This window comes from Falco cherrug, chromosome 2 (assembly GCF_023634085.1).
Source record: "Falco cherrug isolate bFalChe1 chromosome 2, bFalChe1.pri, whole genome shotgun sequence".
Lineage (NCBI taxonomy): Eukaryota > Metazoa > Chordata > Aves > Falconiformes > Falconidae > Falco > Falco cherrug.
In genome coordinates this window covers 3,567,866-3,579,987 of record NC_073698.1, presented here as the reverse complement: position 1 = coordinate 3,579,987, position 12,122 = coordinate 3,567,866, and positions in this window count along the sequence as shown.

The following is a 12,122-nucleotide window of genomic DNA, read 5'->3' as shown; positions in this document are numbered from 1 at the left end:
CAGTGTGGAAACAGCCTTTCTGTAGGCAAAGTCCTCAGAGCCCCAGGTTTCCACCTCGAGGAAGGGATTGAGACATTTGCAAGGAAAATCCAATGCTGCCACCTCGATCATTTGAAGATAGCATTGCAAAGTGCATGGCCATCTTCCAATTGATCTGTGCTCCATCAGCTGGAGCAGTGCAACCACAGACCAAGGGCTTTTCTTGGTCTGCCTTTCTCCAGCCACAGCTAGTGCCAGAGCAACCCACAAAGATGTGCAGTAGTGAGTTTTGGAGCCCCCACTAAACCATATCATTATGCCATACCAATGCACTTTATGTGACACCATAGAGCGGAGACAACTAGAAAACAAGAGGATGAGTCAGTAGGCACCTCAGCTCGTAGATAAGTAGGGAGAACCCAGACCCTACTAGCTCTGCAAAAAACACTGTTACTGTCTGAACCTAAACCACTTATTAAATGTCATAATCAAGCCTGTGGTTTCTGCAAAGGTTTCTTTTTCAAGAGAAGGAAATATGACTTCATCATGCTAGCAAGTATCAGAGAAAGAATCATGGACCAGGGTCCATGGGATATTCAGGAATCCAAAACATGCAGAGCCAAGGACAGGATTGCTGGAACGGAGAAAATCGCGTAACTCTAGCCTGGCAGGTTGATCCAACACTAGTCCTGGAGACTCACCTGCAAACCAAGCTGAGCACCACCAGCTTATGCAGACCCCAAACCAGAGGGAATTGGCTTGTATGTGCTTAGTGTGGAACAGCTTGGAAGGGATTTGGTGAATCCAACTTAATTTCCATGTGTCTTCTGATGAAATCTGTATTGAAGTCATTATGATAGTGCAGGCTTTTCCAGATGTGACAGTAAATGTCTGCAGGCACACTTTTTAACAGTCTGCAGGGTTAGGAAGACATTTTATGATCTAGGTGGACGAGGCTGTTTAATGTCTGAGTAAAAAAAAATTAATAGCAAAGAGCTGCCTAACAAGCCTTTTTCTCAGTGATTGCTAGCCAGGCTAATGTATATTTGGTCATAAACCAGCTGGGACATTTGGGATGTATTAGCTAACTTTTGCATAGCATATGCAGGAAGATGCTGAGAAGATATAACTGGTATGTTACGGTGTTGTAAAAAACTATTGAGGTACATGGTACAAAATTTGAGTTTGACAAGATGAGGTGTCCACTGTTGTGGACATGGTTCATGTGAGAGGCATAGATTTTTGGTGTGACCTTTTCTTAAGATATTTCATCTGTATTTCCCTTTTTTCCCCCCTTGTCTGCAAAATAAGGTTTTTACTTTCCTGTCCTCTTGAGGATCATTCAGATATGGCAGTAATGAGAGGCAGACACTTACCTCCAAGGAAGCGGGCCCACTTTATTTTAGTGGCAGGAGACCAGTGGCTGCTTTCTCATTGGAGAGTGCTGACTTTGCTACTCTCATGTGAAACTACACTTTTTAATAATAGCCTTGTTTAGTAATGGTGTTGTCTGTTGGAATGGCCTATGGAAAGGGCAACTAGAAGATGCGGTGGTCTTCCCTTCTGGAGTGCCCTTGTACTTGAAGGTGGATGGTGCTGCTGCTGTTGTGTTCAATGAAGGAGAGCTGGGCAACCGTCTAATCTCAGTTTGCATTATAGAATATAATCTGAAGTCCTTTAGCAGGCCCCATAGGACTGTCATTGCTGCTTCTAAGCCATGGAGGAGCTGGTTTAAAGATCCCTGAAATATTTTGTGGGATCTCAGGGTATATCTTTACTGCTAAGTAAGAGAGCTCCATGGTGCAAGCTCTGGTCTTGGAGCATCAGTTGTCCATGCTGCTTCACCATTAGCTCACTCCCAAACCCTGCTCTAAGGCAGAGGAGAGCCAAGGTGTTTGGACACAAGCCATGCTGTGACACTTGGCCTCAGGGCCAGCAAATCAGCCCCGGACAGCTTTATTTAGTAGAGTAGGTGTTGCTGATGAGACTGCAGCACTTTTGGCTCCCTCTTCCCTGCACAGTCCTTCAATACCGTCCCGGCAAGCTTTGCACCTTCAAACACCCCCACAAGTCTTTATGCCACATCTCAGAGCTCGTAACACCTACCCTTGGTTTCTTGCTATAAAAACATTACTCTGGCAGGCTGCAGCACAGCCCACTTAATATTTCAGACACTTTGAACTGAACCCCCCATCTGTCCTCCAATAATTACTGTGAACTGGGGCCATGGGGCATCACACAGGACCCAGAGGAGGCTGAAGGCCAAATGCCATGTGCTGCGGACCAGTCCGTCTGCTGGCAACCCCAAGCTGTGTGTGGCGATACAAACCAGGCTGCACAACTGGACTTCAAGGCTAGATGGGAGTACAGCCCTCTGCTTTAGCACTACAGAAGAAATCATTGTGGATTTAGGGGAACCATGCCCTTAGAAGGCAAAAAATACTTTTGCTGGTGCAGACATTGGAAATAGTTTGTGAGATATAAGTTCATCTGACTGACTTCCCAGCTCATTTTCATGTGATGAAAATTGTGGCTCAGAGAAATCTTCCTTTGGTAAGACATGTGACAACACTCAAAACCCAGCAAGTTTCCATAAATATCCCTGGTTAAGTTCCTAGCATGACAGAGTTGTTTAATAGGGTTATCAAACGCAAGGTAAGCCGTGACAGCCAAATATGAGGTCATTCACATCAACTCAGCTTACCATGCAGAAGTGTCCAGCTTCTGCTTGCCTTGTATGGGGAACGTGCACTGGGATAGTTACCACAACTCAGCCAACATGTGGCGATGCCATATGGGCTACCATGACTGGGTTGTGTGTTTGAACCCTGGCATCCAGCTGTTCACAGATGATGGGTTGCGTCTCCACAAAGGCGTGGCAGATGTGGACTGCTCTTTCAGAGAGAAACCCCAGCTTGCCTTTAATCCAGAGTGCATGGGTTTGACATTCCAGGCATATCTTAACATTGCTGCAGATATTACAGCAAACCTCTAGGCCCCCATGCAATGTGAGCACGGATGGGTTGTTATATATACAAAAGGATCTTGTGCCAAAATGCTTGTGGTCTAAATCTGATAGCCTGGATGTGGTCTACAGACATATGAGTGACTTGACTTCATAGGCAAAGGTAGGCAGGTAGGTGCCTTAGGCAATGACTTGGTATAAAATCATGGACACAGTATGGACTGTTTGCTTAAGAAGCAAATGACTGAAAGTTCACTACTGAAAAAGCCAACCTGGCTTTGACCTGAGGAATTTGCATCTCTTGACACAATGACCTTTGCTGTTGGCCTAGAAGAGCCAGCCTGTGGAGGTCTGAAAGCCAACAACTCATCTCCCAGCCAGACAACTTCATGAGCTTTTTCCTTCAGCCCTGAGAGTACAAGGGCACTGCTGTCCCATTTCTGTGGGTGCTGGGACAAAATCCCTCAAACCTTGTATTTGGCCCACCCCAAAGAAGATAGCTGTTCCCATATTTTGTCTTCCAGCATCACTGTGTGAAGTTGCTCTGGAGATCCCAAGTCAAACAAGACAGGCAGTTCATCTGCAAGAGTGGAAGCGGTGTGCCTCGGTCAAGCTCGATACGTCTTCAGAGATAATGTGGAAGAGAAGCCATCTCTCTTGCAGGGAGCATGGAGGAAGAAGCAGCTCCTTCAGCGCCCACCTCTCTGCTGACACGGAGATCACAGAGGGTAACTGTGGCTTTTATAAGATGGACATGTCTACTTACTGACTCCAGGCAGTGAGGAGATGGCAGACTTTCACTGCTATCAAACAAGGGTGGATTTGAACGAGCATCCAAAACATACCCCAGCAGACTTACAAGCCCCTGAATGTCTCCCTTCTGTGCAGTGCTTGGCTCTTGGAGGCCATGGGTGTTACCACTATAATAAACATTCATGTTGCCTCTCTATCTGCCAGGTATGTTGCACTTTAGAAATGCCACGTGTATTCTCAGCTTTTAGGAATTTCCCAAATCCTACCCATTCAAAACAGACCCCACAGCTGCTTCCCTTCCAAAAATCCAGATGCATCTTCTATTGTGCCTTTACAGTGAGTATCAGATTTTCTTCCAGTTTAGTAGAGCTGCAGCTTATACAATCTTGACCTCTGAAGCATGCAGAGAAAGAAGAAAATAGCAGGGCACAATGTCTTCTTTAGCTATTATTCCACCAGGGCCAGCCAAGCTACTGAAAGGGAAATCCCTGCAGAAATTAAGGAAATTCAGATATTTCTTTCATTCTAAGAGGCATTCCCGACAGAGCCAGGGCTTGTTTCCAAAGACATGGCTGCATTCCAGACTGAGAGAAACTGTATTATGCAAATATTGACCAGTGTTGAAGGAAACAGCAATAAAAAATTGTCAAAGGTGACAAAAGCTATTCAGCTTGGGCTGTAATATCTGAAGCCAAAATTTGGGAGCATTGTTTCACTGATGAGATGGCTTTTGCAAGTAGAAGGTAGCAGCGGATGGTCTGTGTTCCTTCCTTTTTTTCTTTCTATTTTTTTCTTTTTTTTTCTTTTCTTCTTACTTGGTTTTAATTGGGGAAATTTTAGTCCTGGAAACGATGACGGAAACACTAACGAATGCACAGAATCTTGTTATTGTCCAGGACTCAGTCTCACAATGATCCAAACAATGATCCAACACGTAGACCAAAACTAATAAAGACCTACCTGGCAGGAAGACGAAGAGGAACATTATGCGTTATGGACTGGCCCCAGGAATGAGAGTGCTGTGTGGAAGAATATTGGAAAAAGATGGGAACTCCACCTCCAGTGAAGCTGATGGAAAAGTCCAAAGGAGGCCCAGGAATGATGGGGCAGGAACTCAGTAATGATATACAAGTTGTAAGGTTTAAGGCAAAAGTCAGGGGTCACACAGATGAGGGTTTAAGTTACACGTTGGTGAGGGAGAGCCAAGAAATCTGAATATTTGCAGCTTATGTGCAGAGGGGCTGGAGAAGACATGAGGATACAGCACAACTGCACAGGCTGTGTAGGTGTGAGTCAGGGCAACATCTTGCCCTTAAAATGACTTCACCTGCCTCCACAGCAGAGCTGAATTAAATCTTCACAAGCTGGGGAGAGACAATTTTAAAAGTCATCTCTGTAGAGAACCTGGTCCTTACAAATTAATGATAAAAGAATGACTACATTTGACCATACGTACGCAGATAGCATCCTACTCAGCTGTAGCCAGAAACAAATGTTTGGAAAAGTATTTTAAAAACCAAGTAATGACACCTCTTTCCTTTGCAATACCCTCCTAATTTCTGGCATGAGTGAGTCTAGGGAACAGTTTTATTGTATTCAAATGCAAATATACCAGACCCACATTTCATCCTTAGGAACTCCTGTGGAAGCTGAAGGAGAATTTGGCTCTGAGCTAAGGGCTACTTTAACTGATACTCTTTTCTGCTACTTATCTACTTCTGTTAGAACTGCCAACTCTAGGCCATGCTCACCTCAGCAGTATATAGGCACTTCCCAATAGCTCTGTAAGATACCTTCATTTATTCAGAAAAGATGTCTTCCTTTTCCCTTCAAGCTCCCCTCATCATATATATTTTTAGCATCACAGACAGTGTGGAAAATAGAGTTTATACCCCATCCCTGAGCTGGCATATGAATCAGAAGCCAAGGATGGGCATTGCTTTTAAATTGTCATCTGCATTCCCTCAATACCTCCTCTTCAATACGTGACCATGGTGAATAAACTGTCCTCTTGCATTGCCCACTTGTTCCACTGATTATAGACACAGTATAGTTGGTGCTGCACCAAATGCTAATTTGTCATGACGATTAGAAAATTACTCCAAAAGTTCACAGAGGGCACAAGCTTTCCATGACCCCCCGACTTCCTGTGTGTGCATGGGATCAAGCGCTTGTTCAACCACATGATGCCACCTTGATCCACATACAATATCACTCTTTGGGTTTGACATCTGGGAGTGGTTTCAGTGCAAAATGTTAATTTGGACCTTTGGGATTGTCACAGGTCCTTCAAAAGCAGCCTGGTGTTCATGGCTGAGACTCACAAAATGTATGTTGTGGTTTAACCCCAGCTGGCAACTAAGCCCCACACAGCTGCTTGCTCACCCCTGCCTCCCGGTGGGATGGGGGAGAGAATCGGAAGGGTAAAAGTTAGAAAACTCGTGAATTGAGATATAGACAGTTTAACGGGTAAAGCAAAAGCCGCATGTGCAAGCAAATCAAACAAGGAATTTATTCACCACTTCCTATCAGCAGGCAGGCGTTCAGCCGTCCCAGGAAAGCCAGGCTCCATCACGCATGATGTTGGCTCGTGGAAGACAAACACCATCACTCCAGATGTCATAGAATCATCGAATGGGTTGGGTTGGAAGGGACCTTTAAAGGTCATCTAGTCCAACCCCCCTGCCATGGGTGGGAACACGTTCCACTACACCAGGTTGCTAACAGCCCCATCCAGCCTGGCCTTGAACGTTTCCATGGATGGGGCAGCTACTACCTCTCTGGGCAACCTGTGCCAGTGTCTTACCACCCTCAGCATAAAACATTTCTTCTTTACAGCTAGTCTGACTCTGTCCTTTTTTAGTTTAAAACCATTACCCCTTGTTTTATCACAAGAGACCCAACTAAAAAATTGTCCCCATCTTTCTTATAAGCCCCCTTCATGTACTGGGAACTGCTCTAAGGTCTCCCCAGAGCCTTCTCTTCTCCAGGCTGAACAATCCCAGCTCTCTCAGCCTGTTCTCATAGGAGAGGTGCTCCAGCCCTCTGATTATTTTTGTGGGCTTCCTAAATCCCGCCTCCTTCCTTCTTCCCCCAGTTTATATGCTGAGCATGGTGCCCTATGGTACAGAATATCCCTTGGGTCAGTTGGGGTCGGCTGTCCTGGCTGTGTCCCGTCCCAACTCCTTGTGACCCTTGGCCTGCTCGCTGTGGGGTGGGGTGAGGAGCAGCAAAGACCTTGACTCTGTGTAAGCACTGCTCAGTAATAATGAAAACATCCCTGTGTTATCAACACTGTTTTCAGCACAAATGCAAAACAGAGCCCTGTACTAGCTGCTATGAAGAAGATGAATCTGTTCCAGCCAAAGCCAGTACAATGTGGCACCTTATATGCTGTTACTGCCCAAAATCCCTATGAAGATGTGAACCAGGAGTTTACTCCTGGAAAATCCTGGTCTAAGGCTGTGCTGCTGCTATATGTTCAATTTGCTTACTAAGGAAAGTGTAACTCTGAGCTGGTGCTGGTCACTGTGTCTCTGCACAAGCAAGTTCTGTTACCTGCAGAACTGGTTACCTCATGGTTCAGGAAAATGGGGAGAAAAGGTCTAACACTGAGTCTCTGCAAATGCAGTGAAAGGAAATAGATGCTGGTGCTTCTTTAGCAACTTTCAACGTTTCTCAGTGCTGCATGTTCAGAGCTGGCAAGGGGACACAGCATGCCAGCTCATCTCCCCGCGGCTCTCTCTCCCCTTCCCCGTCCTATTTATTTAGGTGTAGGAGGCTGGTCTGGCTCTGAGGAGCACTCTGTCTAACCTGGTGTGGTCTCAGAAGAAAGAGATGGGCAAAATATTTTACTTTACATTTGATGGGAGGCAAGGGGGGGGGGGGGGGGAGGGGCATGGGTGGTATCAATCTGCAAGTACACCCCCAGGAAGATGGGATTTAGAGGGGAAAAGGTAGAGGTATAGGGTTTTCTTCTTGCTACGTACCGGGGACAAAGTGGTCCAGGGAGCTTTAACAGTAAGAATAACACACATACACACACACACAAAAAGATGCAGAGGAGTCTAGACTTGTTAAAGCCTTTTTCTTGCTGTCTTTGTCTGGCAGAGCCTGAGTTTTAAAATACCAATGCCTTTTCTTGTCACTCTCAGCTTTAATTTATTATTTTTTAAAATCAATAAATATCCCTCCACTCCTCCATCTGGAGGATTCCTCCTTCATCCCACCACTGCCAAGCTGATCAGAGCCACCTATGCAATGCCATTTGATCCAGAACATATTTCAATCTTGGCCCGTTCTCAGCCTCATAAATTCCTGACATGATTCGGGAGGCATTTCTGTTGGAAATAGCTCTCCGCTCCGCTGTTGTATTTATAGAGATTGCCGCTGCCTCTGATCTGAGGCCAAACGTTAGGAATAATTGCAGCAGGAAGCAGGACAGAGCTCGACATATTGTTTGTCTGGATTGTTTTAATTTCAAGATCATGGAAGTACCCCCACTTACTGATGTTCAGAGAGGGAAAAAAAAAAGGAGAAAAGAAAATAAAAGCATTGTTCAGGAATTTTCTATTTTAATTTTTTTTTCTTTTTATTGCTTTTGTTAGAGGCAAAGAGGGAATCATTACGCTTGCTGCTGAGGACAGGGAGGTGAATTAGATGTTGGTGACTTATTAATTCAGGAATCCTGTCCCTGCAGATTAGACTAGAGGTTCCCACTTTTTTATTTTCTGCTTGTTGAAACAAAGCCAGGAAATGCACATGGCTCTGCGTACGCATATGTGTGTCTGTGTGTGCATGATGGGAGGGAGGGGGTTGCAGAGCTGTAGGTGGGCCCCCAGGAACCTTGTCCATCTGCAGCTTCAGCCCTGGCCAGCACAGCCACACCACCATGCCAGTCGGGGCTGAAGCTGCACACGGACAAGGTGCTAACTCTGGCAATTTGGAAAAGGCCACATATCCAGGCAGGCAATGGCCCATACTCAAGGTGTGAAGTCCTTGGCCATGAGGCTCAGAGCTGAGTAGGAAAGATGCAGGATGTGGATGCCAGGAGCCTTCAGACACACTGTGTCTGAACTGGGGTAGCTGTGTTTGGAAGTGAGAGACACATGCACATGCTGGGAGCCTGAGCTGAAGCCCATTGAAGTAGACAGAAAAACATTTTTCACTTCAGTAGGTTTTGGAAACCACTGGAGGTGCAGCTGGAGGGGGAGGATAGGGAAATGGACAGAGCAAAGGCTACCCAGTGTAGGGATACCAGGCAGTCTGTGAGGTAGAATCATGGGGCTCCTGGTGCTCAGAAACCCCATTATTAACATCTCCCACCCCTGTGTGACCATCGGCAAAATCGCCGGGTTGTCTGGGGCATCACTGAAACAGAGAGTGAGCAGATGAAGTGGGACCTCATTGCAGAAAGGCACTATCATTGTCTTCTCCTCCCACTGCTGTGCTTTCTGGGTACTGTTACTCTGATACAACAGGGATTTAGCCTTGCCCCAATCTTACTGCCTTTAGAAGAGAGTCCTTAAAGACTTGCTTAAGTACTCATTGTTTTGGTAAAACCCTTAGAGTCTTCCTTAGGTACATGTCAAAATAGGTTCCTGAGTAGGAATCCTGAATTTGCACTGTTGCATCTTGAGAGAGAAACCCGACTGTGATTTCACTGCTGGGTAGTAGCTCTGGGAAAAGAGGAGAACACAGCCAAATCCTGGGCTGTGTTGGTTCAAGCCTACCCGTTTTGCTGGTTATCGAAAGCTCTCTTAATTGAGCATAGATATGGGGTAAGAGCTGCTGTAAGTTCAGAGGAGAAAACCATCCACACTTCCAGCAAGAGCTACAATCACATTAGCTTAACACAAGGGAACAATAAAGGGCTCTACTCAGAATAAAAAACAGCAAGAGCCAACAGCTGGGAGCTGAAGCCAAAAAAACCTTGGTTACGAGCAAGTGAGCCTTGTAAATTGAAGGGGGAGTTTGACAGCCTGGGGCGATCTATCAAGGAATGCTTAAAGGGCTGGCCAATTGTTAGGGTGCCTTCAGGAAAAGACACTTTAAACAAATCCAGGTCACTGGGCTCAGTCCAGTTGCAAGGCGAAAGCATCTGTTCTTGTGCTGTGCAGGAGATCGTATTAGGGGTTCGATGGTTTCTGCCACCCTCAGCATGTCCGAACAGAGGAATGCCAGGAAGCACTTGTGCACTGCAAAAACCAGTAGAGAAAATGCAAATTAATCCATCTCACATCACTTCTTGGATTGTCAGTGATATTGTGCAGTTTCAACCTGTCAAATAGTTCAGAGGCAGTTTTGAAAAGTATTGCAGTGGTGGAAAAGAGATGATAAGGAAGAAACTGTGCTGCGTGTCCAGCTGGATAGAGGCAGAAAGCAACTGCCCCATCGGGCTGCCCACGTGAAAGTACCTTTGGTACCTCCATTACATTTCTAACAGCAGCACCCAGCACTGCCATTGCCTCAGATGCTGAGCCTACTGCCTCAATAAAAAAACGCCAGCAACTGAAGGAAGATGGAAAATAAATGTATTTTAAGGTCCTGGAACAAAATGCGGGCAGAACTGAAACAGGTCTTGCTGTATTCAGGCTCAATCATTCTTTCCTGAGTTCCTGCATCTTCTCAGAGGTAGGACAGAGAGGCTAAGCCAGTGCAGCCTTTCCTACATTTTTATATGCGGGAAAACTCATAGACATGCAGTAAAAGCGCAGATGAAAGGGTGGAAAAAAGGATGGATTAACTCTGTTTTTCATCCAGGGAGCTGAGGCAGCAAAATCTATAAAGGAAGGCTATAGCAAAATGGGGAATTAAGCAATTATTTTGAGTCTAACCACACCTCTGCCTTTCCAGTAGCACCTTCGCATGGAGCTGACCACCTCAACCCATAACTGTGGCTGGCAGTTACGTTACCCTGGAGTTTTCCCCACAGTTAAGTCACAGTAACCTCTCTTTGGGAAAAGAAGTAGCCCTGAAAAAATTAACAAGCTCAGCATTGCCTTGAATCTTTTAAGCAACTCCTGACGTGCTTTGGTCTCCCTCAAAGTCTGATGCTAGTAAAAAATATTCCTTTTATTTGAAAAAGGGATAATAGAAAAGGGGAGAACATAAAATAGACGGAGAGGAAGACTGGGACAGATGCCAGAGGATCTGATGCTAATCAGGTCCAGATAATGTCCAAGTCCAATATCGCCTTCCCTGGGGATGGTGCCCCAGGACACAGTGCCAGGAGGATGTCAGTGCTAAGACTCCAGTGCTTGCCTGCACCACTGGGAAAAGGGAATCTGCAAATATTTAGTCTGCCAGAAAGACTATTCCAATTAGCGAATGTCAGATCAAGGCCTGAATGATTCTGAAACATGTAAGGGTTTGGATAGGGCTTATCCAAGTCACACAAGGGTTGTCACTTACTTAAAACTATTAGTATCTGACAAGCGCGTACATCTCCAGGCACTTAAACCAGAAACTGCTTAATTTACACTAACAGTTGTGGGATGGATCCCATTTAGCGTGAATTCCTGTGTCCCCAGAAAGCTGGCTGATTTCATAGCTTCTCATCCCCTGGAAATTTGCTTATTCATAAATAAAACCCACCATCATTATCTGAAATGAAGGAAAGAGCCTTTGTCACAGAAGACAAGGTGTCATCACTCAGCTGTGTTACTGCTAGCTTCAGTCTGACCGTTGGTCCTAATATGGATATGGTTAATTCTTACACCAACAGTCGCGGACAAGTGAGGACTTTTTTGGAAATGAAGGGAGAGGGACCTCAGAGCCCCATGTGAACATTCAAGTGAAGAGAGTCATGTCAGCAGATGCAGCAATGCCAGTATTGGGCTGGTTGTGGGAAGGGTGCTGTTCACAGCCACCTTCATTTTTCCACACCACAGTTATTTTTTTTTTCTTCAAATAAGGGCAGGAAAATCTTGCCGGTCAAGACAACGAAGAACAAAGAGACTGAGAGCAACTGACAGGATGGAATTTAAGGCTCAGCATTAAGAGCAGACACTGGTTTAATCCCTCTCCCAGCTCCAAAAACAGTCAGGATGTCCTTAGCATGGTGATGCCTGCCCATCCCCTCCCAGAAAGGCACCAACACCCCGATAGCAAGTCCAGATTTCTCTACCAAAAGGTCTAGGCTCCTTCTCTGATTTGGGTAGTGACTGAGGGTGCAGAAGATGCATTTTCAGCTCCCCCTGAGCCCTCCTGTGCAGCTGAGTTGGTCACAAGGGTCAGTGTACACTTCTCCCAACTCTTGTTGTCTCTGGACTCGGTGTCTGGCCAACAGTGATCATCCAGGCTACATCTGAAAGGGTAAGAAAAGCAAGCCAGGTTTGATATTATATTATGACTCACATCCACACCTTTAAAATCCCCCTTTTCTGCCCCCAAACTGTGCATGGTGAGTAGTCCCTGGCCAGTT